Here is a 26,655-nt window from a genome sequence, read left to right on the forward strand (position 1 = left end):
TGGAATGTATGCTTAGGAGCTGGCCCACCAATCGGCAAGTGCTACCCAGGTCCTGAACCAAAAATAGGCTGGGTCCTGAGCTTACATTCCTACTTTTTCAAATAGATACCAAGAGAGCGAAGAAAAATTGATAATAGGAGTAGATTTGAAAGTTGCCTAAAATTGCCTTCTCTATCTGAATCATGAAACATAAAATGTGGGTGTGATATCCCTTTAACATCACTTAAGATGAAGCTACTTTTATTCTGCCTTTTGAATAGAGGTGTATGTATTAATGACTACAGCTTATTGTCACTTAAACAACAAAGTGAAAACTGTGCTACTTTTCCTTCTTAATATAAGGAGAGCCAACGGCTTCATTCCTTACTGTAGTTCCGTTAACGTTTCCTCTACCTGTAAAAATGGCAAACATTATTAAGAACGAGTTGGATAGAATTGGATCTTCCATTAACCCTTCATCTTTCTTTAAAAAATTATTCCCTGGTCCCGGACTCTCAATTGGAATTGTTGGGTTCCATTCCTAACGTGGATGGTGCTATCTCCACACTGGCTAAGCGTACTACTATACCGCTTGAGGATAGCTCGTCGTTGAGATAGCTGATGGATAAGAAGATAGAAACTTTTCTCAGAAAAATGTTTCAGAATACGAGATACTTGTTTCAACCTGCAGCGGCTGTTGCCTCAGTTGCTGCATCTGCGGCCTACTGGTGCGACTCCTTATCGGAATTGATCAAGGTGGAGGGACTCTTGACGTTATCTAAGAAAGAATTAAGGTCTTGAGAATTGCTAATTATTTTATCTGTGATGCAAACATGCAAATCATTCGCCAAAAATGCTAAGATTTCTGATTTTTCAGTGCAGACCCGTCAGGCGTTCAGGCTGAAATCCTGGTCTGCGGATATGACTTCTAAGTCTAGGCTCCTTTACATTCCCTTTAATGAAATTATTTTATTTGGTCCAGGCCTAGACTCCATTATCTCCACGGGGGCAAGGGTGCCTTCTTACCGCAGGATAAAAAGAACAAGTCTAAGGGACAAGGCTCTAATTTTCGTTCCTTTTTGTTCTGAGAAATCCCAACGACAACAGTCCTCCTCTAAGCCCGAGCAAGCCAAGAGTACTTGGAAGCCAGCTCAATCCTGGATTAAATCCAAGCAGAGCAAGAAGCCCGCCGAGACCAAGTCGGCATGAAGGGGCGGCCCCCGATCCGGCTCTGGATCGTGTAGGGGGCAGACTGTCACTGTTTTCAGACGCTTGGTTCAGGGACGTGCAGGATCCATGGGTCCTGGAGGTCATAGTTCAGGGATACAAGATAGGTTTCAAATCTCAACCACCCAAGGGCAGATTTCTCCTTTCAAGCCTGTCTTCAAGGCCAGAAAAGATGGAAGCCTTTCTGGGGTGCATGCAGGATCTGTCATCCCTAGGGGTCACGGTCCCTATGGCAGAAAGAGGTTTGGGATACTATTCAAACCTGTTTGTGATCCCAAAGAAGGAGGGAACTTTCCACCCGCTTCTGGACTTAAAGTGCTTAAACAAGTTTCTAAATGTCCCCTCATTCAAGATAGAGACAATAAGATCCATCCTTCCTCTAGTTCAGGAAGGACAGTTCATGCCCACTATAGATCTGAAAGATGCTTACCTTCACGTTCCAATCCACAAGGATCACTTCCAGTTCCTAAGGTTTGCGTTCCTGGACCAGCACTTCCAGTTTATTGCACTTCCGTTTGGTCTAGCAACTGCTTCAAGAATTTTTATGAAGGTTCTAGGGGCTCTTCTGTCCTTTGCCAGAACCCATGGTATATCAGTAGCTCCCTACTTAGACGATATTCTGGTACAAGCACCATCTTTTCGTCTGGCAGAGGACCATTTGGTATCTCTTCTCTTTCTTCTTCTTATCTCATGGATGGAAGATAAACTTAGAAAAGAGTTCTCTGATTCCAAGCACCAGGGTAGAATTCCTGGGTACTATAATAGACTCCATATCTGTGAGGATATTTCTGACAGACTAGAGACGTTGCAAACTAGCTTCGGCATGTCTTGCCCTCCGGACCTCCTTAAGGCCATCTGTGGCTCAGTGTATGGAGGTAATTGGTCTCATGGTGTCCAGCATGGACATAATTCCCTTTGCCAGGTTCTGTCTCAGACCGTTACAACTGTGCATGCTGAGGTAGTGGAGTAGAGATCATTCGGATCCATCTAAACAGCTTTCCCTGGACAACCGGACGAGAAAATCGCTCTCCTGGTGGCTCTGTCCAGATTATCTGTCTGAGGCCTGAGGGACATCCTTTCTAATACCATCCTGGGAGATTGCGACTACAGACTCGAGTTTATCAGGATGGAAAGCTGTTTGGGGTACCAAGAAGGCTCAGGGTCTGTGGTCTCAGGAGGAACGTTTCATCTCGATCAACATTCTGGAACTTCAAGCAATCTTCAATGGTCTGAAGGCTTGGCCTCTTCTGGGTTCGTCCCGGTTTATCAGATTCCAATCAGACAATATATAACCTTGGTGGCTTAAATCAACCATCAGGGGGGGAGCGAGAAGCTCCCTAGTAATGAGGGAAGTGTCTCAGATTCTGTAGTGGGCGGAGACCCACAGCTGTTCGCTGTCAGCAATCCACATTCCGGGTGTGGACAACTGGGAATCGGCTTTTCTCAGCAGACAATCTTTTCCTCCGGGGGAATGATCTCTCCATCCCAAAGTATTTGCGGAGATATGCTACAGGTAGGGGATGCCGTAGATAGATCTCATGGCATCTCGTCTCAATACCAAGCTACCCAGATATGGGTCGAGGTCCAGGGATCCTCAAGCGGAGCTAATAGATGCATTAGCAGCGCCTTGGAAGTTCAATCTAATTTACCTTTTCCTGCCGTTATCACTCCTTCCTCATGTAGTGGCCCGCATCAAGCAGGAGCAGCCATCAGTGATACTGATTGCGCCATTGTGGCCGCGAAGGACGTGGTTCACGGATCTGGTGGGGATGCCATCTTCTTCTCCATGGAAGTTACCTTGTCGCAGGGATCTGCTGGAACAAGGTCCTTTTGTTCAGCAAAATCTAGATTTTCTGAGGCTGACTGCGTGGAGATTGAACGCTTAGTCCTAGCCAAGAGAAGTTTTTCTGAGAGAGTTATTGATACTCTCATTCGGTTACTCGTCACATCTATCATAAGGTGTGGAGAACCTATTTATTCTGGTGTGAAGAGCGTGGATTCCCCTGGCATAAAGTTAAGGTTGCCAGTATCCTATCATTTCTCCAGGATGGACTGGAGAAGGGTCTTTCTGCCAGTTCCCTGAGGGGTCAGATTTCAGCCTTATCTGTTTTACTGCACAAGAGGCTCTCGGAGCTTCCAGATGTACAGTCCTTTGTTAAGGCTCTTATTAGGATCAGACCTGTTTTGCAGCAGGCTCCGTTTGGGCATGAAATTGACATTAAGTTGTTATCCTGGAAGGTTCTTTTTCTACTGGCTATTGCTTCTGCGCGCAGGGTATCTGAGATTGCTGCCTTGCAATGTGAGCCTCCTTATCTAGTGTTCCATTCTGATAAGGCTGTCCTACGTACTAAGTTAGGGTTTCTTCCTAAAGTCCTGTCAGGCCTCAACATCAATCAAGAGATTGTGGTTCCTTCCTTGTATCCTAATCCTTCTTCTTTGAAGGAACGTTTGCTTCATAATTTGGACGTGGTTCAAGCCTTGAAGTTCTATCTTCAGGCTACTAAGGATTTTAGACAAACTCCTTCCTTGTTTGTTGTCTATTTTGGGAAGTGTAAGGGGCAGAAGGTCTCTGCAACTTCTTTGTCTTTTTTGTTAAGGAGTGTTATTCGCTTAGCTTATGAGACAGCAGGACATAAGCCTCCTCAGAGAATTACGGCTCATTCTACTAGAGCAGTGGCTTCCTCTTGGGCCTTTAAGAACAAGGCCTCTATGGATCAGATTTGTAAGGCGGCTACCTGGTCCTCCTTACATACAAGTTTGATGTTTTTGCTTCAGCTGAAGCAGCCTTCTGGAGAGGTTTTGCAGGCTGTGGTGCCCTCAGATTTAGGGTCTGCTTCTCTTTTTGTCCCTCCTGTTATCATTCAGTGTCCTCTAGAGCTTGAGTATAAGTTTCCCAACAGTAAGGAATGAAGCCGTGGACTCTCCTTATATTAAGAAGGAAAACATAAATTATGTTTACCAGATAATTTCATTTCCTTCTGTATAAGGAGAGTCCACGGCCTCCGCCCGTGTTCTCCGATGGGCGGCCGCCTAAATTATATTTTTCTTCTAGCACCTTTTATACCCTGATATTTCTCCTACTGTTCCTTGTTCTCTCTGCAAAATGACTTGGGGATGGGGGAACTGGGGGAGGTATTTAAGCCTTTGGCTGGGGTGTCTTTGCCTCCTCCTGGTGGCCAGGTTCAGTATTTCCCAACAACTGTGGACTCTCCTTATACAGAAGGAAAAAAATTATCTGGTAGGCATAATTTATGTGTTTTTTTGTTTTTGTTTTAATTGACGCGTCAGTAAATGGAAAAGAGTGTTATTAAATATTAGAACCTAAATTTGTGGCCTACATTTGCTTATTGGCCTCTCTTCCCTATCCCACACCACCTACTTCAAAATATTTACATCTATCCCACACCACCCACCTCCAAAATATTTACATCTATCCCACACCACGTACCTCAAAATATTTACATCAATCCTACAGCACCTACCTCAAAATATTTACATTTCTCCCACACCACCTACCTCATAATATTTATATCTCATATAGGGCCTGATTATACCTCTCTGCTCCGATGTCATGATATAAAATTATCCTCCAGCACTGCGAGATCCCTAGTGTAATTCCAAAAAATGCAGATTTTGCTAAAATTTTTTCCCAAGGGGCGTTCATTGCATTTCTGAATGTGAAGAAGAGACAAGCCCAGTGCAATATAGCACTGCATGACATGAGAGTTCTGCTGCATTTACACTTTGTGCTTTTGTATTTTATATTACTTTACACTTCAGATTGTTTTATTACATTTAAACTTTGCACTTTCTGTTTTGTATTTTATTTAAGACAGACCTTTTCTTGTGTAGTAATATTTTGAAAACTAAGAAAAACTGGTTCAGCATATTAACTGCTTGGAGATATTGTATTGTTCTAGTGAGAAGTGCTATGGAGAATATCTAATTGTTGACTTATGGTGTTGAACAAGGATTCTGATCTAGTTCTACAGTGGTCTATTTTTGTATATAGGTGGTTAATGAAAGAGGACATTGCAAAGGAGGAGGGAAGTAACAAGGTATACTAATTTGCAAGAGAACAAGGTAATTCACAATGATGGTGCAAATGTTAAAAAAAATATTAAACGTTCATAATTCAGGTACAGCATGCCATTTTAAACAACCTTCCAATTTACTTCTGTTATCAAATTTGTGTTTTTTTTTCTCTTGTTATCCTTTGAAGAAAAACCTAGGTAGACTGATAGGAGGTCAGGAGTGCAATCTTTGTGACTATGTATAACATCACTATAAGGCACGTGCACATTCCTAAACTCACCAAGGACTACTCTTTATAAAAAGATACCAAGAGAACTAAGCAAAACTGATAATAGAAGGGAATTGGAATGTTGTTTAAAATGGCATGCTTAAAGGGCCACTGTAAGTAAATATTTTCTATGCCTGTTACTAACTAACTACCCCAAATACGCTTTTTATCAATAGCATTTCATTAACATATCTCTACCGTATATCAGAAATCTTGTCTGCAAATTTAATTGTTTTCCAAACCCACTCCGTGGGTATCCTTTGATCTGTACCAATCCGTTTACAATACCTAGGTTTCAAAATGGAGCTTTAAACACAATTTCATTGGTTTAAGTATTTTGAACACACAGTGCTGAAAATAGTGGGCAGGATAACGTGACATCATCGGGGAATAAAAGATATAACTTTTATAACGTTATGAAACTTCGTTTTGGAGAAAATATAGGTCAGTAGGTTTTAATTAATGTTTATTAACTTTAATATGTTAGTTGTTTGGCTTAAAAATGATAACAGAAAGTAATCCTTTAAAGGGACAGTCTACTCCCAATTTTTTATTGTTTAAAAAGATAGATCATGGGGGGCGGAGTCGCATATTTTCATATAATTACTTTAAAATCATATAAAGACATCAAGTGGAGGCGAATTGAATCTTTAAAATGTATGGGTCACTTGCTCGACTCCTAAATTAGCACTAGATAATCTTTGTCGCTGATGCAATAATCTCAAACTTATCCCACGGATAACTTTGGATCCATGACAGAAGTTTACTCAAGCTCAACCGGCACTGGTGGTGTTAGCGGAGATGCTCTGGGGCCCCAGCATCTACTGCACACTTCTGGCATTGCAGGGAAAGCGGATGGAGACATAACATTTCAGGGGACTGATCAGATGGGTGAAAAGTTCTTGGTAACGAGCTTTGCAGGTGAGAATCCCTTCGAGATAGCTTATTCCGAAAAGCCTGAAGGTTCTGGTCTACACTCCTGAAGAGGACAGGAGATTCTGGTCTACACTCCTGAAGAGGACAGGAGATTCTGGCACTGACCATCTACTGAGCGACCACAGCATTTTCCTCTTAGTCTTAAAAAAATTTACAACTCTAGCAAGAAACCCAATACAAGGACGGCTGCACTACCTATCCAAAATAAACTGGCACAGGTCATGCGAGACATTCTTTTCCTCTGTCGGATCGTTCCTATTTGGCCACCTAATTCTGAAATGGGATCCTGGAGGTATACTTTTTAATGATTTGACCGTGCCTGGCCGGGAGTATAGATTCCTTACTTCTAAGAAGCACAGACAAGAAACTGGCTGAGAGAGACTCTGGACTGTGTCTGAGTTGCTGTGTTGTAAAATAGGGTACATTGTGAGTTGTTATTCTATTACGGGACCTATAGTTATTTAAAGATACCCCATACATTTGTGTGTAGGATCATGCCGATAGCATAGTATTTGCCTATATATTTGAAGAAGGGAATATCCTAGCAAATTGTACCATACTTAAACTTGAGTACTGTGTGCTTCCTTGTGATCTAGGTGTGCAGTGGTTATTACCAGCTGTTTTAGCTCATATATGTTGCCCATTGACTGTTAACGTGCATGCCCTAGAGTATATAAGATAAAATATGCTTGAGACTTTGAGATACCCATTTGATGTTTGTATATCCTGATTTTAGATAGCCTCCCCTATATAGATAAAACAGATATACCTCCTAATTACGCCACCTTTTAATATAGAGTACCCAAATCTACGATGGCCCAAGGTATGAATGTTTTAGGAGTATTTCAATAGTACCATATCATAGATACAATTGACCATTACTCTATCTACAAAAAGTCATAAAAATTCGGACAGTTATGGAACCTGCACCCAGCCTTAGGCTAAGACTTTTCTGAAGGCCTCATACAAGTTTTCTGTAACCTTGATTATTTAAATATACACATGTACCGTGCATTGGCATGTTTTGGGTGAAAGTCCCTATGTTGATTATGTTTGGAAAGCAAGTTACAGTAGATTTTATTAGTTTGTATACTTTAACCAACAACATTAATATTCCTGAGGTTTGTGTGATTAAAATATGCTAAATGTAAAGTAGATAGGCATGCTACCTCTTAGAGTATCTCTTTGTCTTATGCCATCCTCTTTCCCCAACTAGATATGCTAAAAGGATTGAGCCCAGTATACTAAATGAGAACAACTAGAAATGTTATATGCTATATATATTGTATGTTTCCAATAATATATGCTGCCTTGCAGAAGTAAACCTCTGCAAATCATTTGCTGAAACAACTAGGAATAATGTATACTGTATAGGCTATAATGTATGCATTACTAACATAATTATGCATAGATTTAGCTTAAAGTTGAGAAAATAATCAGCATTCCCTAAGCACCTTGAACCAGCATATAACATATATTGTATTGTTTAACATACCCAATTTTTACATTATTCCGGCCACACTAATTTAAACAAGTTATCTCCTTCTTCAATAATTGGTACAACTGATTACCTTCCTATTCACCATAAAGTGGCTTATCTCTATCTCTAAAGTTACTATTTTATTGAAGCATTGCCTCATATAATTTGTAAATATATTATCACCTGCCTTAACGATAATACTAACATTTATACTTCCGTGGCCTAACGAGAAATAATCACTCCTATCTCATTAATTCCTAACACTCCTCCCCCATATTATAGTACTCTTGGCCTTCGATTAACCCAGGGTCTTTTAGCGCGGTATCCCTCGATATTACTGCATCAAATAAAAAATATATATTGTATCAGCAAATATACAGTTCAGACTGAAGTTAAATAATATTTACAAGTTATATATACACTTATGTGTGTGTATATATATATATATATATATATATATATATATATATATATATATATATATATATATATATATATATATACTTTGATAAACATTAGTGTTTATTCATATATTGACAAATCTAGTACTAAATCTGAAGCTAATCAATATCCTCAGGTACTATGTAAGTTTCTATGCATTGTTTTATACCTGAAAAAGATACAGTGCATATGTTGTACTACTTGAAAAACTTGCAAGTGCTCTCATAGGGATTGTTTACATATTGGCATATATACAGTTTAGTCTGAAGTTAATGAATATTTTCTTCCTAAATGGAAAGAGTCCACAGCTGCATTCATTATTTGATGATAAAAGCAAATTTGATTATAAAAGTAAATTGGAAAGTTGATTAAATTTAAAGTCCTATCTGAATAATGAAAGTTTAATTTATACTAGACTGTCCCTTTAAATACTCCTCCCACTTCCCTCATCCCCCAGTCATTCTTTGCTTTTCGTCCCAGGAGGTTGGCAGAGAAATGTCAGAAGTTTGTTTTATCTCTTTTGGAGCGTAGTACTCTTTGACATGGGACGGGAGCTTTAAGTAATCCTGTCAGTCTCTCAGTGAGGGCCTGGATAAAAGTTAGTCTGGAGATGCAGGGAGAGTCTTTCTGCGAAACCATCCCAACTCATATTAACAGCTCCAAAAGCAATCAGCGTTGTCGAACTTCGCTTCGCTACCTGCTTTCTTCTCTCAAGTCCATGGCAGAAGCGCTGCTACTATTCGTCGCACTTGAAGGGCCGTGTTCCTGTTCCACGGCGTAGATTCCGGTAAGATTGTTTCATTTTACTTAATCAGAATGTACTGTAACTTATTTTTTTTTCCGTAAGGAATTATCTTGCAGGACTTATTACGTGTGTGTGTGTGTATGTATATATATATTTTAATATATTGTAGGCTTACTTGCCGACAGAAATGAGTCGGATTGTGACCTAATTTTCCTTGTTGCGGTGGGGTTCCGGTTTAGAACATCATACTCAGAGGGGATACTGCTGAGGGGTGTTCTGATCTAGCAAAAAATTTGCCCTATTTTTTTGCTGGTTATTGAATGGAAAAATTTTATTCTTTTTAAAATTTAAAGAAACAGTCACATATTTTCATATGTTGATTTTTGATTTAATTACTCCTTCTAAAGCTATGGCTGTTAGGAGTCCGGTGACACCGCTTAATCCATGCCACAATTTTTTCTCTATAGTGTCCAGATTAATTTATGACCCACAGGCAGTGCTCTGCGGTTCCTTGCAAAGACTTTGCTTTTGATGTACGTAGCAATGTCTAGTTGCAGCAGTTTTTATGTTTTTTTGGACTGTACTTGTGACTGGGCGTGTTTACGTTCTGGTCTTCCATTTCTGCATTCCTGACCGTGTAGCGACTAAAAAATTAGAGTCTGCTAGTGTCTGGTTCTGGGAGGTGGTGGGTGTCAGGTGCCGTTTTGTTTTTCTTTAGTCCATTATTATTATATTCTCTATCTAGTTATGGAGGATTCTGATGCTGAGACTGTTCAAATTTCAGATTCTTCAACTTGTGAAGAATGCTAATTGACCCCGTTGACAAAGGTCAATCAGTTATGTTCGATATGCCGTATTAGAGCGCCCTGTTCCTCGGGCTCTGGGAATCGGGGGTCTGCTGAGCCATCCGCCTCTGGGGGTTCTGTCCTCCGAGAGACGAGTTCCCTACCGCTCCCTGCTAATACACGTGCAGGTAACCCAGATTATGTTTATCCCTCCCTACAGGGAGGCTTGTCGTCGTCGTCCCCCCAGCGATTATGCGTCTGCAAAGTCCAGACGTTTATTTGCGTTTGTGCCCGATCCCTTGAGTGGGCCTATACTGTTCCCTGCAGTGTAGCTGTCCCTGGGTGTTGTGCCTTTCGTTACAGAATAGCGCGTCTTCACATTTTACTCAGACACGTTTTGACTTATTGGAGGTTCCTATCCTTAACGGATACGGGAATCCGCAGTATTCTACTTCTAATGGCTCCCATCATTAGACATGAGGGGATAACGTAATTTCCAAATTGTCTACTTATTGAGATCTTTCCCAGTTTTTTGTTGGAAGAGCAGGGTTCCGTTGGGCTGGCCCTGCGGGTATACCTGTTTTCTTCCTGGGCGTTAACCTACGGGTTGCCTTATATTTGCTTTTATCCGGGTTAGGATGTCTCTTAATTTTGATTATGTGTTTACTTCGGGAACTTCTGGGATCGATTCTCTCTGGTTGCTTCTTCGGAAGTTTGTTAAAGGACCAGTCAACACAGTAGATTTGCATAATCAACAAATGCAAAATAACGAGACAATGCAATAGCACTTAGTCTGAACTTCAAATGAGTAGTAGATTTTTTTTCTGACAATTTTAAAAGTTATGGTTTTTTTTTTTTCAAGATACGATGAGCCCACGGATTTCATCCTTACTTGTGGGATATCGCCTCCTGGTCAGCAGGAGGAGGCAAAGTGCACCAAATCAAAGCTGTATAAATAGCTCCTCCCTTCCCTCCCAACCCAGTCATTCTCTTTGCCTGTGTTAGTGATAGGAAGAGGTAAAGTGAGGTGTTAGTTTTAGTTTCTTCAATCAAGAGTTTATTTTTAAAGTAGTGCCAAAGAGTGCTACTTTGTGCTTGGGTGTAGCCTAGACCAGATCAGTCTCTTCAGTAAAAAGAGAAGCATTTGGTGGCTTTAAAGCTATGGGAACTGGTGGGACATTATTCTCACTGCGCCTCCCATATACTGTTGCTGCCCTATTCGGGGAAAAATCTGAGGGATCTGCTGTCGGCAGATGTGAGGTAAGTGCCATTTTTTATTTCTGGGCTTAAGAAGATAGAAAAGGGCTCAGAAGACATTGGCCACTCAATTTGTGAATAACAGCCCTTAGAAAAAGAGAAGGGGCTCTTTATTCAGGTATGTTTTTCTCCTTTCATGGGAGACAATTCTAGCCAGCTCATGTAATAAAGACAGTAAGGCATTCTATCAATGTATGGGCTCTGTAGAAAGACCTTATCTCCAGCCGGTTACATAATGCCGCCTGGGAGATGTCTGTGTTGATGTTTTCCCTAGGGGTTACTTGCAACTAAGGGGGTAATTGAGCGCAATAACACACTGAAATCGGTTCAGATTCCCCTTGTCAATATCATCTCCCGGCGGTTTCATAAAAAAAAGAGCATGCCGGGAGATGACTGTGCATTAAAAAACACTCTTTCCCTATTCTTATGAATAAAGAAACTATGGGGGTAATTGAGCGCCTTTTTATTTATTTGGCAAAAGAAACAGTCACAGGGGGGCATTTTGTTACATCTCCCGGCGGTTAAACATGGCGACCGGGAGATGACTGTATGATTGATGGCTGTTAGGAGTCTCTCTACATACGCCCACGAAGGGCGGTCCTTGGGGACGCACTTTGCATTTGCGCGCCTTATTTATCTCCCGGCGGTTCAATACATCTAGCATGACGCCTGGAGATACCTGTTGTGGTAATGTCCACGAAGGGCGGTACTTGAGCAGCAATGTTTCTGTGAGCGAGTCCTCTTTATCTCCCGGCGATTCACTAACAATGCCACCCGGGAGATGTCTGTTGTGTCATCGCCCACAATGGGCGGTCCTTGGGATGCCATTTGCATGGCGCACTCAGTATCTCCCCGGTGGTTCAATATCTCTATATGCCGACTGGGAGATATGTTATATACGTTCATGAGAGTGTCCTGTTTTTTCCCTTCTCTATAACAAAATGGAAGGGTTCAAAGAGACATATTTTAATATATTGTAGGCTTACTTGCCGACAGAAATGAGTCGGATTGTGACCTAATTTTCCTTGTTGCGGTGGGGTTCCGGTTTAGAACATCATACTCAGAGGGGATACTGCTGAGGGGTGTTCTGATCTAACAAAAAATTTGCCCTATTTTTTTTGCTGGTTATTGAATGGAAAAATGTTATTCTTTTTAAAATTTAAAGAAACAGTCACATATTTTCATATGTTGATTTTTGATTTAATTACTCTTTCTAAAGCTATGGCTGTTAGAAGTCCGGTGACACCGCTTAATCTATGCCACAATTTTTTCTCTATAGTGTCCAGATTAATTTATGACCCACAGGCAGTGCTCTGTGGTTCCTTGCAAAGACTTTGCTTTTGATGTACGTAGCGATGTCTAGTTGCAGCAGTTTTTATGTTATTGGATTGTTTCTGCACAACAGAAATAAAACGTTCTTTTAAAATTTAAAGAGACAGTAAATTTTTTTCTGTGTAAATTTTGTTAAAAGAGTTGCGGCTGTTTTGTTTGTTCAATCATCCTTTGTGACGTAGGATGGTGCAAACTCTCACAAGAATGAGTTTCTTTAAGAATTAAAGGGACAGTAGCATTTTGTTCTGTGTGCATTATATTAAATGAATTTCAGCTGTTTTCTTTGTTAGTTCATCCTTTATGACTGAGGATGAAACAAACGCACTCAAGCATAGAGTTAATTTTCAGAATTAAAGGAACAGTATGGTTTCCTATGTTCAAATTAGTTTTTTCTTTTTGAACCTATTCCCTCTTCGACGATTGCTGTTTGGGAGTCTGTCAACACATGGCCACAAATTTACAATCGAAATTTTATGGCCCGCATGCAGTGTCCTGCGTGTCCTTCACACTCCACTCGGGGTTTTGATGCATTCTATGTTTTTACATAGGGTTTAGCATTGCTGGAAGAATTGCTATTCTAACGGTTTCTCCATGTTACTGAGAATTTCAGTTTCAGATGGAATTGGTGCCTTGGGCGTTCTCTATATGTACAAGACTGTTTCCCTTGGCCGTATCAGCTAAGAGGCTGGACGACATTCCTTAGGGGGAAGGAGTGATCACTGCGTGAACTTCTATACCCTTAGAGAATAGTCTTAATGGGCTAAATTTAGTTGTGGGACACACACCAGGGTTTACAATGGCAACCATCAGTGTACTTTGCTACCGTCACTGGTGTAGCGGCATATTGGCTAATTCTTTTTTCACTTTCTTCCCTTCCAGTTATCAAACTGGGAGCGTAGGTGGCTCTGTTCCAGCTCTTGGTACCTTATGGTTAGAGCCTTATTTTTATGGCTATGTGTTCTATGACTAAGATTTTGGTGAACGCATAGTCTGCTGTTGAATTAAAGACAGCATGGGGAACATGCTCCGGTCCAGGATTGGATCTTGTAGGGGCTGGCTTTCCTTTTTCGCTCTAGTTTGGTTTCGAGCTCAAATGTTTTCCTCTCAGAGGCAGTTTCTGCTTTCTAGATTGTCTAAGGATCAGATAAAGGGAGAGACGTCCTTACGCTGTGTAGGAGACCTCTCAGACCTGGGGGTGATTGCTCCAGTTCTAATATTGGTACAGGATCTGGGGTTACCGATCGGGTTATGGTTCCCGAAGGAAGGTATCTTCAGTCCATTTTTTGAAAAAGGGTACTGTCCTTCAAGGCGGGCACTATTGATTTTTTTTCCCTTGATCCTAGAAGGTCAATTTATGTCAATGGTGGAATAGGGGTCAAGTACCTTCCTGTGCCGTTCACGAGATTCGTCTCAGGTTCTAGGGTTTGCCTTTATGGACAAACACTTCCTGTACGTGGTCAGCAAGCAAGATTTCCACGGACATGGTATTATTCCCGTGAACTCACGGGTGGAAGGTGACTTTGGACAGGTGTTCCTTTGTCTCAAGCACAAGGGTAGCTTTTTGGGAATCATGACAGGTTCCACGTCAATTCTGATTTTTCTGACTGAGGTCAGGAAATAAAGGTCTATCATTACTGGTCTGGGCCTTCAGCCCACTTCTCGACCTTCAGTGGCTCAGTACATAGTGGTATTCGGGCTGACGGTGACGGACTGGACGTTAGCTGGACAGATAGTTCAGCATGCTAAGGCACTGTGGCTGAGCTCTGTGAAAACCCGAGGGTTGCAGGTTCAATCCCCGGTGAGGTCCATTCAACCTTTCATCCTTCAGGGGTTGATAAAATGAGCAGCGCCTTGTGACACTTCAATTTATGTTTGTTTCCACCTCAAAACTATGTGGTTGAGCATACTCAGGCAATGGAACGGAGACTATGCAAACTTATCTCCTCAATTAACTCTGAAGCAGGAGACAAGGGACTCTTTTCTATGGTGGTTGTCTCTGGATCACCTGTCCCAGGGTACATGATTTAGCAGAGTGAGGACTCCAGCGGAGTCTGTTCTTCGATTTCCTACAACTGAGAGCAAGCTTCAATTCTTTTCTGTTCTGGCCTCAGTTGGCTTCGGCCCAGTTTCATTCTTACTCTCTGTCAGCGATCCTTATCCCAGGGGTGGACACTTGGGAAGCGGATTTTCTGAGTAGACAGTCTTTTTCATCCGGGTGAGTGGGATCTCCATCCGGGAGTATCTCCTTCCTGATTCTCAAATGGGGTCGGCCGGAGTTGGATATCATGGCATCTTGACAGAATGCCTAGTTTTCGGGATACGTGTCCAGGTCCGAGGGCCCCAGTCCGAGCTGATAACTGCCTTGGCGGTTCTTCAGTCTTTCAGCCTAGGTTCTTTTTTTTCCCCGTTTGTGTTTTTTTGCCAGGGGTTTGTTTCTTTTTTTTTTTTTTTTTTTTTTAATAAACAGTTTTATTGTCAAATAAAATTCGTACAATACAAAAGTCAAAAAAATTGCAACAAACCGTTTAACATTTTCTTTTACATTTTTCAGTTGTACAGTGGAATGCGTCTAACAATATGTATCTAGGAACATTCTGTTGCCACAGTTGTCAGGAGCCCTAGGTCCTAAGTCAATCTCCTAATAAAGCATAAACACAACTTAGGTCGCATTTGCTAATTATGAAATTTATTTGCTATATATGTGTCCCACATGATTTTCATTAAACCGTATGACACCTCAGTCCTCAACTTAATGTATGCATATTCCTCTAATTGTAAGATATGTTGGAAAGTATGGAGCCAATCAGCAACTGTGGGGATGTGTTTTTGTTTCCAATGCCTTGCAAGTAATGTCTTCATGCCATTACTTGCCATAAAGATTAGTTTTTTCACTTGTGTTTGTGTTTTTCTTGGAATAATATTAAATAGCCAGATGCGAGGATCCGGTGGAATCGTGACCCCAACCATTTCTGAAGTCTCCCTTGCCACTTTTTCCCACACTTCCTTTATCATAGTACAATCCCACCAGATGTGAGCCATGTTCCCCCTGCCATTTTCACACCTCCAGCATATATCACTTGCCGTCCTATAGAGTTTATGTATCCTAGCTGGTGTGTAGTACCATCTTTGGATTATTTTTAAATTTAGTTCAATTAGCCGGCTGGAGGAGGAGACCTTGGTTACATTCGTGAAAATCTCTGAGACCTCTCTTGGTGTCATGTCTAGGTTCAGTTCTGTATTACACCTGTCTATGTAATACGGAGTGTAGCCATGAGGTGGGATTTGTAGTAGTGCATGAGAAATAGCTAATGTCTTTTTATGTGGGGTGTCTGATCTACATAGTGATTCAAATGCAGTCATGGGCCTCACTAAATTCCTTCGATCGGGGTGTTTTGTGATATATGATTGGCATTGGCGTAGTAGTAACCAATTTTTTGATAGGTCAATTCCCTCTGTCGCTAACTCTTCTAGGTTATAAAATTTGTGCTCATTACCTAACTGATATGCCGCTAAGGTTCTTCGCTTGTTGGATAGGGTTTTGCTGGGGAAATTCAGCCCCGGTATAAAGTCTGTATTATTTGTAAGGGGTGTTAACGGGGAGGGTCTTGAGGATATATTCGGGTATGATATTAGTATATTGTTCCAGACCCGGAATGTCTCTGCGATGATAGAGTTAGGATGATGTTCTAAAGAGATCTGTTTTGGCGGAAGCCAGCAGAGAGACCCCAGGTTTGTCTTATTCGCAATATCATGCTCCAGTACCACCCAAGCCTTAGTTGGGAAGTTCGTGTACCAATCAATGATCCGTTGTAAGAATATTCCCGTACGGTACTTTTCCAAGTCAGGAACCCCTAATCCACCCCTTTTAGTTGGCATGCACATTAGTTGCTTATTGATCCTTGCTGGCCTATTTTCCCATACGTATGCTAATAGTTTGGATTGTAATGAATTAGTGAAGTTCTTGGGTGTGGGGATGGGCAGGGTTTGGAAGATGTATAATAACCTTGGAAGGACATTCATTTTTAGGACTGTGATTCTCCCTAACCAGGAGATATTCTTTGATCTCCAAGCTGAGAGATCTGCTATGATCTTTTGTTGGATGGGGACATAATTTAGTTGAAACATTTCGTCAGTTGTTGGGGCTAAGTATATGCCTAGGTATTTCAGGGAATTCCCTCTTTTTTTGAATGGACATATCTGACAAATATTTTGGGATTGCAGGGGATCATGGTTTAGCAAAAGCATCTCTGACTTAGATTTATTGATGAGAAAATTGGATACTTTTTGGAAATTGTCTAGTTCATCACAAAGGGAGGGTATAGAGGTTGCGGGGTTGGTAAGGAAAAATAAAATATCATCAGCATATAATAAGATCTTATGGGTAGAGCCCGCTATGTCTAGTCCCTGGATTGAGGGTTTTTCTCTAACTGCCAAGGCCAAAGCTTCCACTATACAGGCAAACAGCAATGGGGATAGGGGGCAACCCTGGCGGGTCCCATTTGATATACTGAATAAATTAGACAGATGGCCATTGACTCTGACCTTAGCTGACGGGGAGTGGTAAAGGGCGAAAATCCTTGATATGGTGGTCTTTCCCAGTTGGAATTTTTGTAATGTGGCCCTGAGGAATGTCCAACAGACGCGGTCGAACGCTTTTTCCGCGTCTGTTGAGACCAGGGCCAGGGGCAATTTCTGTTGCTGGGTGTATTCTAGGAGATGTATTGCCCTAACGGTGTTATCCTTGGCCTCTCTATTTTGGATGAAACCTACTTGGTCATTCTTAATAAGCTGGGGCAGTACCTGATTTAAACGGTTGGATAGAATTTTTGCATAGATTTTGAGGTCCGAATTCAATAGTGAAATGGGCCTGAAATTCTCCACCCTGTCTGGGGGTTTGCCTGGTTTAGGCAAGACCACTATATGAGCTTCCAGGTTAGTGTCTAGGAATGGGTTCTCCTCACTGATGCTGTTAAACAAGTCTAATAGTTGTGGTATTAAAATGTCCTTGTATTGTTTGTAGTAACTGTTTGAGTAGCCGTCTGGGCCTGGGGCCTTCCCTGTAGGGAGGTCTTTTATTACTTTCTTGATTTCCTCATAAGAGAAAGGACTATCCAGTGAATCTATCTGTTCCTGTCTCAGTGTGGGGAACTTTAGTTTCTCTAGGTATTCCTGTGTCAGTGAGCTATTTTTCAATTGTGGTGGATTTTCCCCTCCTTTACTAATATTGTATAATTGCTCATAATATGTTCTGAATGCCTCAGCTATTTGGGTAGTCGTGTATACATCTTTCCCCTTGATGTCTTTTATCTGTAAAATATATGTTTTATTAATTTTCCTTTTGAGTTTTCTGGCGAATAATGAGCTGCTCTTGTTGTTACCCTCAAAATATGTTTGCCCCAATTTTATTGCATGTTGCTTGCACTCCTTATCTATAATGGTTTGTATTGTGGATCTACAATCTTCTATTGCTTTCAGTAATGTGTGATCATGAGTGTTATATTTGTGTTGTTTTTCTAGCTCTGAAAGCCTAGTAAGAGTATTGTGTAGATAAATTCTTTCTTCCTTTATTTTGTGAGCCTTCAAGCTTATTAATTCGCCTCTAACCACTGATTTGTGAGCTTCCCACAAGAGCCTGTTATCTGATATGGAGGCTTGATTCAGTGTAAAGTATTCAGTTAATGTTTTTTCTATTTTGAATGCGTAGACTGGATCCCTAATTAAATTATCATCTATTCTCCATGTGTGTGAGATTTTATTCATTAGGGGCCAATATATAGTGCAGCCTACCATCGAGTGGTCCGACCATGTTCTGGGATAAATGGTGAGTTCCTTTACCCTAGCTAAGCTGGCTACGTCTAGCATGATGTAGTCAATGCGAGAGTATCGGGCATGGGGGTGTGAATAAAAAGTGTAATTTCTTACGTCTGGATACTTCACTCTCCAAGCATCGTGAACCGTGAGGTCTTTTAGACACTGTCGTGTTGTGTTAATTATTTTGTTGGGGACGGATGAAGTGTGATTGGAATTGTCCATATAGGGGTCGAGTGTAAGATTGAAGTCCCCTCCAAGAATTAGGGTACCTTTGGACACTTCTAATAGTAAGTTAGTTAAATGTTTAAAGTATGCGTCTTGTCTAGTGTTGGGGGCATACGTGCAGACCATGGTCACCACTGTATTAAATAGCTTACCTATGACAATCAAGTATCTCCCTTCCCTGTCCCTATGTACCTTGATCTGCTGGAAGGGTATATTTCTTTTGATTAGGATTCCCACCCCATTTGTTTTGGTAGAATTGGATGCATAAAACGATTCACCATATTTAAATTTAAATGTCTTAGGTTCCCTACCCTTTACAAAATGTGTTTCCTGTAAAAACACTATATCCCCCCTTTTATCTTTTATGTCTTTTAGCACTACGCTTCTTTTGTGTGGGCTATTGAGACCTTTTGCGTTTGCCGTTAGAATGTTAAGGCTATTCTGTGTGTTTTCTGTCATCTAACTCATTAAGAAGACTAAATATAAACTTGATTAACACTTGGAATTTATCCTGTACCTTAATTGTGTAGTGTTTCCATTCAAGGCAACCATGTCGACCGTGCATTTGCTCCTGACCTGTGGCAACTTTAAAACAGTAGTTTAAGACTTTCAAGGCAATAAAACAAAGAACTGCATTCACTTCGTATAATATAAACATTTCAAACAATTCAAACATTACAATCTGGGCACAATCTATCTTGTGCTATAAATCCCAGCTAGGGGGGATTGCTGGTTGACTCCTCTTGCCAATATAAACATTTCTAGGGGGAGGGGGGGAAGGGAGGGGGTTGAAAGCTTATCCATTTAAGACATTTCTGGGGGTCTCTTCGGAGTCCATAGTATCATGACAGAACCAAACTTAATCTAACTCCTTATACATACATTAGTAATGATTTGATTAACCATTTAACAGATCCGGCTATCAGAACCAGATAACTTACAAACTTAACCCAAATGTTAACTTTTCTTTTACGTTGATCAATGTCCATATGACTTGCTTCACTTATCATTTTAGTGTCCTATATGACTTTTCACTAAGTTCAATATAGAATTATCTCACCCACAAATTCACTGTCCTGTTATTCATCCTGGGTCACTGCTGGACGATGTTGAGGGCTTTGGTCTTTTCTCCTTCCTTTTCTTCGCTATGACCGTTGACCAGGTCGGCTTTTGGTTCATCTGCTTGCTGAAAGATGCTGCAGCAGTTGGCAATCTTGACCTTTCTTCAGCTGTAGTTGGTGGACTAAAAGAGATGTTCAGTAGTTTAGATAGGTCCTCTAGGTCTTTAGGTGATCTGTATGTCACTGATCTTCCTTCGTGTTGCACATGTAGGCAAAAGGGATATCCCCATTTATATCTCACATTCTTTTCCTGTAGTATTTTAGTTATAAAGCGGACCTCTTTTCTTTTCTGCACTGTTATGGGGCTAAGGTCTAGAAATATTTGTAGGTGGTGATCTAAGTATGTTATTTGTCTCAGTTGTCGTGCCTGAAGCCATATCTTCTCCTTGTCTGTGTACCTCAAAAACCTTAGAATAATATCTCGTGGAGGTGCATTCGGTGGTGGAGGGGGCCGTAGGGCTCTGTGTGCCCTGTCCAGTTCCATGTCAGGAGCCTGTTGGTCATTCTGTAAGTGCTTAAACAGCCCTTGTAGGTATTCCGGTATTTCTGCTGGTGTAATGGATTCCGGTGTTCCCCTTACCCTCAGATTGTTTCTACGGCCCCTGTTGTCGAGGTCTTCTAGTTTATCATCCATAGCTTCCATATAGGCTTCTTGCTCTCTGGCATGAGTTGTTAGTGAGTCCACTATTTTATCTGTGGAATCTTGGGCTTCTTCTATGGACTCTATCCTGTTTCCTATCTCCTTTATGTCATGTTTCATGGAAGACAGTTCAGATTGTATTAAGTCTTTCAGACCGTCAAAGTCAGCCTTGGTAGGCAGCTTAGCAATGTCCATTTTTAGCTGATCTGCATATTCTTTTGATATCGCCACTGACATGGAGTTAGGCTGTGTCTCCATTGTAGTTTTGTCTGCTTCCCTATGGGGATTTTCTTGAGGCTGAAAAAAGTTGCTTACAGGTACTGGTGAGAGTGTTTGATTTTTTAATACTTTGCTCGGTTTGTTCTGCTTATTGAGTCTTTTTGGGGCCATCCCCAGTGGCCAATTTCTGATTATTGGTGCTTATTTATGGGTAGGAAGGTAGGTTCGTCACAGCTTGTGCTTTATAATCCTCATGTGAGAGAAATAACTGTTATAGGGGACATGAAAGTGCCGGGGCTATTGTGTGCCACGTGGGCCGTCGTATAATCTGCAGCGTTAAGTTTTTAAGCACATTTTTCCCCTTGCTTATTGATTTGAACAGATGTGTTTCATACCTGTTACTTATGTTTGGTCTCCAGAGCTCCTAAGATCGTGAACCATGTAACTCCTCATCCCTCTGAGAAAATTGCAAATCTGCGCCCCTCCGGTTTTACAGGCTGTCAGGGCTTGGGCCTACACAGCGTTATCACTTTACATTACGCCTCCAGTTTTTATCATCAGAGTTTTTCTTGCACCTGCCTATCCCCCAAGTGTAGATAGGTGATATGCCATTAAGTGGTCCTGTATTTCAGAGTCCGACTCTTCTTTTTTGGCTAAGGTTCGTCTAACCTGCTCAGGGCTTCAGTCTTTTGCGGCCATTTCCAGCTTGGCCTCGCTCCGCCCCCATGCCAGGGGTTTGTTTCTGATCAAATAGGAGAAAACATTGGTGCTTCTCCTCGCTTCTGCGTGGTCTCGCAGGATTTGGTATGCTAAACTGCTGACCATGTCATCTCTGTAACCTTGGACACTTCCGTCGGGGAGGAATCTCTTCTTCAGGGTCCCTTTTTCACCCTAATCTAGTTTCTGTGAAGCCGATTGCTTGGGGATTGGATGCTTGATCTATGCAAGCGAGGTTTCTTTGATTCGGTCATAGATACCTTAATCCAGGCATGTAAGCTTGTTACTAGGAAGTTTTACCTTAAGATATGGCGTGCATATCTTTATTGGTGGGGATTCATGGGTTACTCATGGAGTAGGGTAAGGATTCCCAGTATTTTGTCCTTTCTCCAAGAAGAATTGGAGAAGGGGTTATCCGTTAGTTCCCTGAAGGGACAGATTTCTGCTTTGTCTATTTTGTTACTCAAACGTCTGGCAGATGTTCCAGATGTACAATCCTTTTGTCAGGCTCTGATTAGAATAAGGCCTGTATTTAGACCTATTACTCCTCCTTGGAGTTTGAATTTAGTTCTTAGTGTTCTTCAAGGGGTTCCATTTGAACCTATGTTTTCCATAGATATTAAGTTATTATCTTGGAAAGTTTTATTTTTGGTTGCTATTTTTTCTGCTCGAAGAGTATAAGAGCTTTCAGCATTACAATATAATTCTCCTTATCTTATTTTCCATGCGGATAAGGTGGTGTTGTGTACTAAACCTGGGTTTCTTCCTAAGGTTGTTTCAGTTCAGCACATTCATCAGGAATTGTGTTTCCATCTTTGTCCTAATCCTTCTTCTCAGAAGGAACGCCTGTTACATGATTTAGGTGTGGTCCGTGCTTTAAAGTTCTACTTGCAAGCTACTAAGGACTTTCGTAAATCACCTTCTTTGTTTGTGTTTTTTTCTGGGAATTGTAGGGGGTCAGAAAGCTACCTTTTTTTATGGCTGAAGAGTTTCATCCGTTTTGCATATGAGACTGCTGGACAGCAGTCTCCTGAAAGAATTACGGCTCATTCCACTAGGGCTGTGGCTTCCTCGTGGGCATTCAGGAGTGATGCTTCTGTTGAACAGATTTTCAAGGCTGCGACTTGGTCGTTTCTTCACACTTTTTCCAAATTTGATACCTTTGCCTCAAAGGAGGCTGTTTTTGGGAGGAAAGTTCTTCAAGCAGTGGTGCCTTCCGTTTGGGTTTCCTGTCTTGTCCCTCCTGTTTCATCCGTGTACTATAGGTTTGGTATTGTATCCCACAAGTAAGGATGAAATCGGTGGACTCATCGTATCTTGAAAAAGAAAAGGAAATTTATGCTTACCTGAGAAATTTATTTCTTTTTCGATACGAGTCCACGGCCCGCCCTGTTCTATGAGACAGGTTATTAATTTTTTGTTCAACTTCAGACACCTCTGTACCTTGGCTTTTCCTTTCTCTTCCTAACTTTGGTCGAATGACTGAGTTGGGAGGGAAGGGAGGAGCTATTTATACAGCTTTGCTGTGGTGCTCTTTGCCTCCTGCTGACCAGGAGGCGATATCTCACAAGTAAGGATTAAATCCGTGGACTCATCGTATCGAAAAAGAAATAAATTTATCAGGTAAGCATAAATTTCCTTTTTTCCACTCCCCCTGTACCATGTGACAGCCATCAGCCAATCACAAATGCATACACGTACCATGTGACAGCGATCAGCCATTCACAAATGCATACACGTTTATTCTGCACATGCTCAGTAGGAGCTGGTGATTCAAAAAGTTTAAATATAAAAAGACTGTGCACATTTAGTTAATGGAAGTAAATTGTAAAGTTGTTTAAAATGGCATGCTCTATCTGAATAATGAAAGTTTCATTTTGATTGAGTGTCCCTTTAAGGGACACGTTAGTCCTATGTTTGTCTGTTTGACCTTCCCCTCTGAGGGAGGATTTAGGCAACTTGACAGTTATGACCTCCGCTGTGGCTGGTCCTGCTGGGATTCAGATCTTCTGTCCTGTGGCTTATTCAGACAAGTGGCGCCTGTTCTACCTGGCTGGTCCGGTGGGGCGCTGAGTTCTCACATAATTATTTGTGTGTTTTCTTGTTTTTCTTTACAAGTTCAGCTAAGCACTCTAAAAGGATCCGTATGGCAGGGGGATTGTGTCAGTCCTTAATCGGCCTTCAATCTGGTTGACCGGGTCAGTGGAGTTCCGCTGTGTCACTCTCCTTGCTCCAATTTCCTCGGGGCCTAGAATTTTTTGCCTCTCTTGGGAGGATTGGGGGCTTAGCGCCTCCTTCCGTCCATTTTAGACGGTTTGGCCTTCCAGGGCTCTGAAATTGTCCTTGGACTTGTTCCTGCTGTGGTTCTCTTCTTGAGACCATTCTCTTCTTGAGACCATTCCTTAGGGGGACCTGGTAGGGTCCTTTGTAGGGACATGGGCAGTGTGGTCTCCTTGAGCTCTGTTGGGGTTTCTTCCCCAGAGTTGGGGAATGCTCCGCATCCATATTTCATCTTCTCCTCTGATTTTATGGCGGTGATGTGGAGACTAGCCTTTGCTCAAGTGACTTTGTCCTCAAGGTATTCTCTTGTTCTTAGTCGTCTTGTGGCTATTTCCATCTAGGGCTTTAGTGACCTTGTTTTGGTCTTTGCTCCTTGGAGCGTTGGACTCTGGCAAGGGGTGGTCTCGTTTTTTGTCAGGACTTGCGAGTTTTTCTCGTTGTTCATTTTGCTTTGGACATTGTATATATGGTTATCTCCCGGGGGTCTGGTTTTTATATCGGATGGGGGATTTCAGTTCTCCTCGCCCTGGTTCTTCCGGTGGCTGAGGTTCTCACTCAGCGTTTCCTTTGTGGATCCCATTGCGGGTTTTCCCGGACTGTTCGGATCTAGAGCTGGTCTGGGGTTCCCCAGTTCCAGGAAACTTGGGCTGGGTCCTTTGATTGGGCTAGTTGAACTGGTTCAGTTGGCCAGGTTTTTCTGGGTGCCGATGCCCCTTGGGGTTGCCTTTCGCCTATTGGTTGGTTTCCCTTGGTCGGCTTGCTGAAATACTGTGATGGCTTTGCTGCTCTGCAAGCAGATGGTTCACTGTGGAACCACTTCAGCTATGGCACCTTGTCTGTGTGCTATCCAGTTTCAATCTTCAGGGGATTCCTTCCAGGTCAGGGTGTTGGAGATTTGTTCTCTTGGTTCAGCTTATGGCTGTGTCCTGGGGGCAGTGTTCTGTCCTCCTGGCCCTTTTGCCGGCCCCCTTTGTCTTGAGGGGGGGGCGTATATATCCTTTCGGAAGTGTGGTCCCTATATTAGGGCTTCTCCTGTCTTCAGGAGGTTGGGCAGACGGGTTATCCTATTTCGGAGAGAGGTACGCTCTCTGGGTTGTTCTGTCCTTCTGGAGAGTTGCTGGCTACGCCTTGAGTCTATGCGGAGACTTAGCTAGATCTCTAGGTCTACGGCCTTGTCGACTGTCTCCATGTGGTGTTTCAGGTTGGCATCCGAGCACTGTTGTAATGGCTGTGCCATTTTTCCGCTTGTTTTTTGAGCTGGGGTTTTTCTGGTCCCCTAGATTCAGACCTGTCGATGATTGGGCTGGCCCGGCTGGAGGTACTGTAGGTCCTGAGATCCGTTGTTCTTCTCGGATTTTGGGGGGCGCATTGGTTCTCGTTGAGGTTCTGGGCTCTCACTTTATTTTTGACACCTTTGTGTAGGTCTGGCTTTTTTGGTTGCCTAGAGTGTGCCTTCTGTAGTGGAGGTTTAGCACTTTACGTTTAGTAGCCGCTTCTAGCAAGTATTTCTTCTGTGTCATCCTGAGGATGACTGTGTGTTCTTGACTCAGATATTTACCTTCGTCTGGGTCTGCTACATGTCTGATAACTTTAGTGTTCTGAGTTTGGATGACGTTTGGTCTACGTTTTCAGTTGTTCCTAGGCGCTGGTTGACTTGCTGCCTGGCAAGTGAAGGGTTGCTCTTTGAAACCAGCTGCAGCTGTTTGCTCCTTGATCATGTGCTAGCTAGCTGTTCCAATAATTTTCAGGATATTGGGAGAACCTTTTCTCTGTTTTGCTACCTGGTTCTAAGCCTTTTGGTTTCTATTTGTATTGGGCATTGCTTCCCCTTATTGTCAGGACCCATTTAGGTCTTGCGAGCTTGGTTTGATTTGGGAGTTTTTCTTTTTATGGCGTTTGTGGTAAACTTTCGGTTTCTGTTTGGTTCTTCCTTGCCTTATTCCTTTGGGAGTTTCAGCTGGGGTTCCCTTCGCTAGTTAAGGGTGTGTGGTGGGGGACCGACTGTTGGGCAACAATATCTCCCGGAGGACTGTTGGCTCAGTTGAGTCTAATGTTGCGGTCTCTAGCTAGGCTTCCGAGCTATCTGCTAGTCAGTGTCCTTGGGGCCTTTTCCCTTCCTGTTTTCTCGGCTTCGGACAAAGCCGTTTTTTTTTTTTTTGGGTAGTGGTTTTCAGGCCTAGTGCCCTCAGATTGGGACTCCTATTGTACCATCCCGTTTTGGCATTCAGTGTCCTCTATAGCTTGGGTATTGTTTTCCCAAATGTAGCTGTGGACTCTTTCCATTTAGGAAGAAAAACATAAATTATGCTTACCTGATAATTTTCTTTTCTTCCAATGGGAAGAGTCCACAGCTCCCCATCCGTTTTTTTTTTTTTATTCTTCTGGCACCTTTTTTACCCTGATATTTCTTCTACTGTTCCTTGTTCCTCGGCAGAATAACTGGGGGATAAGGGAGTATTTAAGCCTTTGGCTGGGGTGTCTTTGCCTCCTGGTGGCCAGGTTCTTTTTTCCCAAAAGTAATGAATGTAGCTGTGGACTCTTTCCATCGGAAGAAAAGAAAATGATCAGGTAAGCATAATTTATGTTTTTCAAATTATATATACGCTTCTGTGAATTTCTTTATACCTTGATGAGCATTAGTATTTATTTATTTATTGACAAATATATTATTCAGTTTGAAGCTAATTAATATTTTCAAACACTATGTAAGTTTCTATGCATTGCTTTATACTTTAAAAAGATATAGTGTATATGTTGTATTATAATAAGCATTGATGATCATATATTGACAAAAATATTATTTAATCTGAAGTTAATTATTATCCCCAAGCACTATGTAAGTTTCTATGCAGTGCTTTATACCTTAAAATGATGTAGTACATTTTAAAAAAAAAAATCATCCCTTTATTACCCATTCCCCAGTTTTGCATAACCAACACGGTTATATTAATATACTTTTTACCTTTGTAATTAACTTGTATCTAAGCCTCTGCTGATAGTCCCCTTTTCTCCAACATAGGTGTGTCCGGTCCACGGCGTCATCCTTACTTGTGGGATATTCTCTTCCCCAACAGGAAATGGCAAAGAGCCCAGCAAAGCTGGTCACATGATCCCTCCTAGGCTCCGCCTACCCCAGTCATTCTCTTTGCCGTTGTAC

The 26,655-nt window shown here is 41.8% G+C and overlaps 1 protein-coding gene across 1 annotated transcript in view; it reads left to right on the forward strand.

Moving 5' to 3' along the window:
- Positions 1–26,655, forward strand: part of LOC128643792 (serine/threonine-protein kinase 10-like) — a gene marked incomplete at its 5' end in the record, with an annotated part of 161,281 nt that overhangs the window by 32,188 nt on the left and 102,438 nt on the right. The gene's annotated exons all lie outside the window — the stretch shown is intronic.

Source organism: Bombina bombina, unplaced genomic scaffold, assembly GCF_027579735.1.
Source record: "Bombina bombina isolate aBomBom1 unplaced genomic scaffold, aBomBom1.pri scaffold_769, whole genome shotgun sequence".
NCBI classification, from domain to species: domain Eukaryota; kingdom Metazoa; phylum Chordata; class Amphibia; order Anura; family Bombinatoridae; genus Bombina; species Bombina bombina.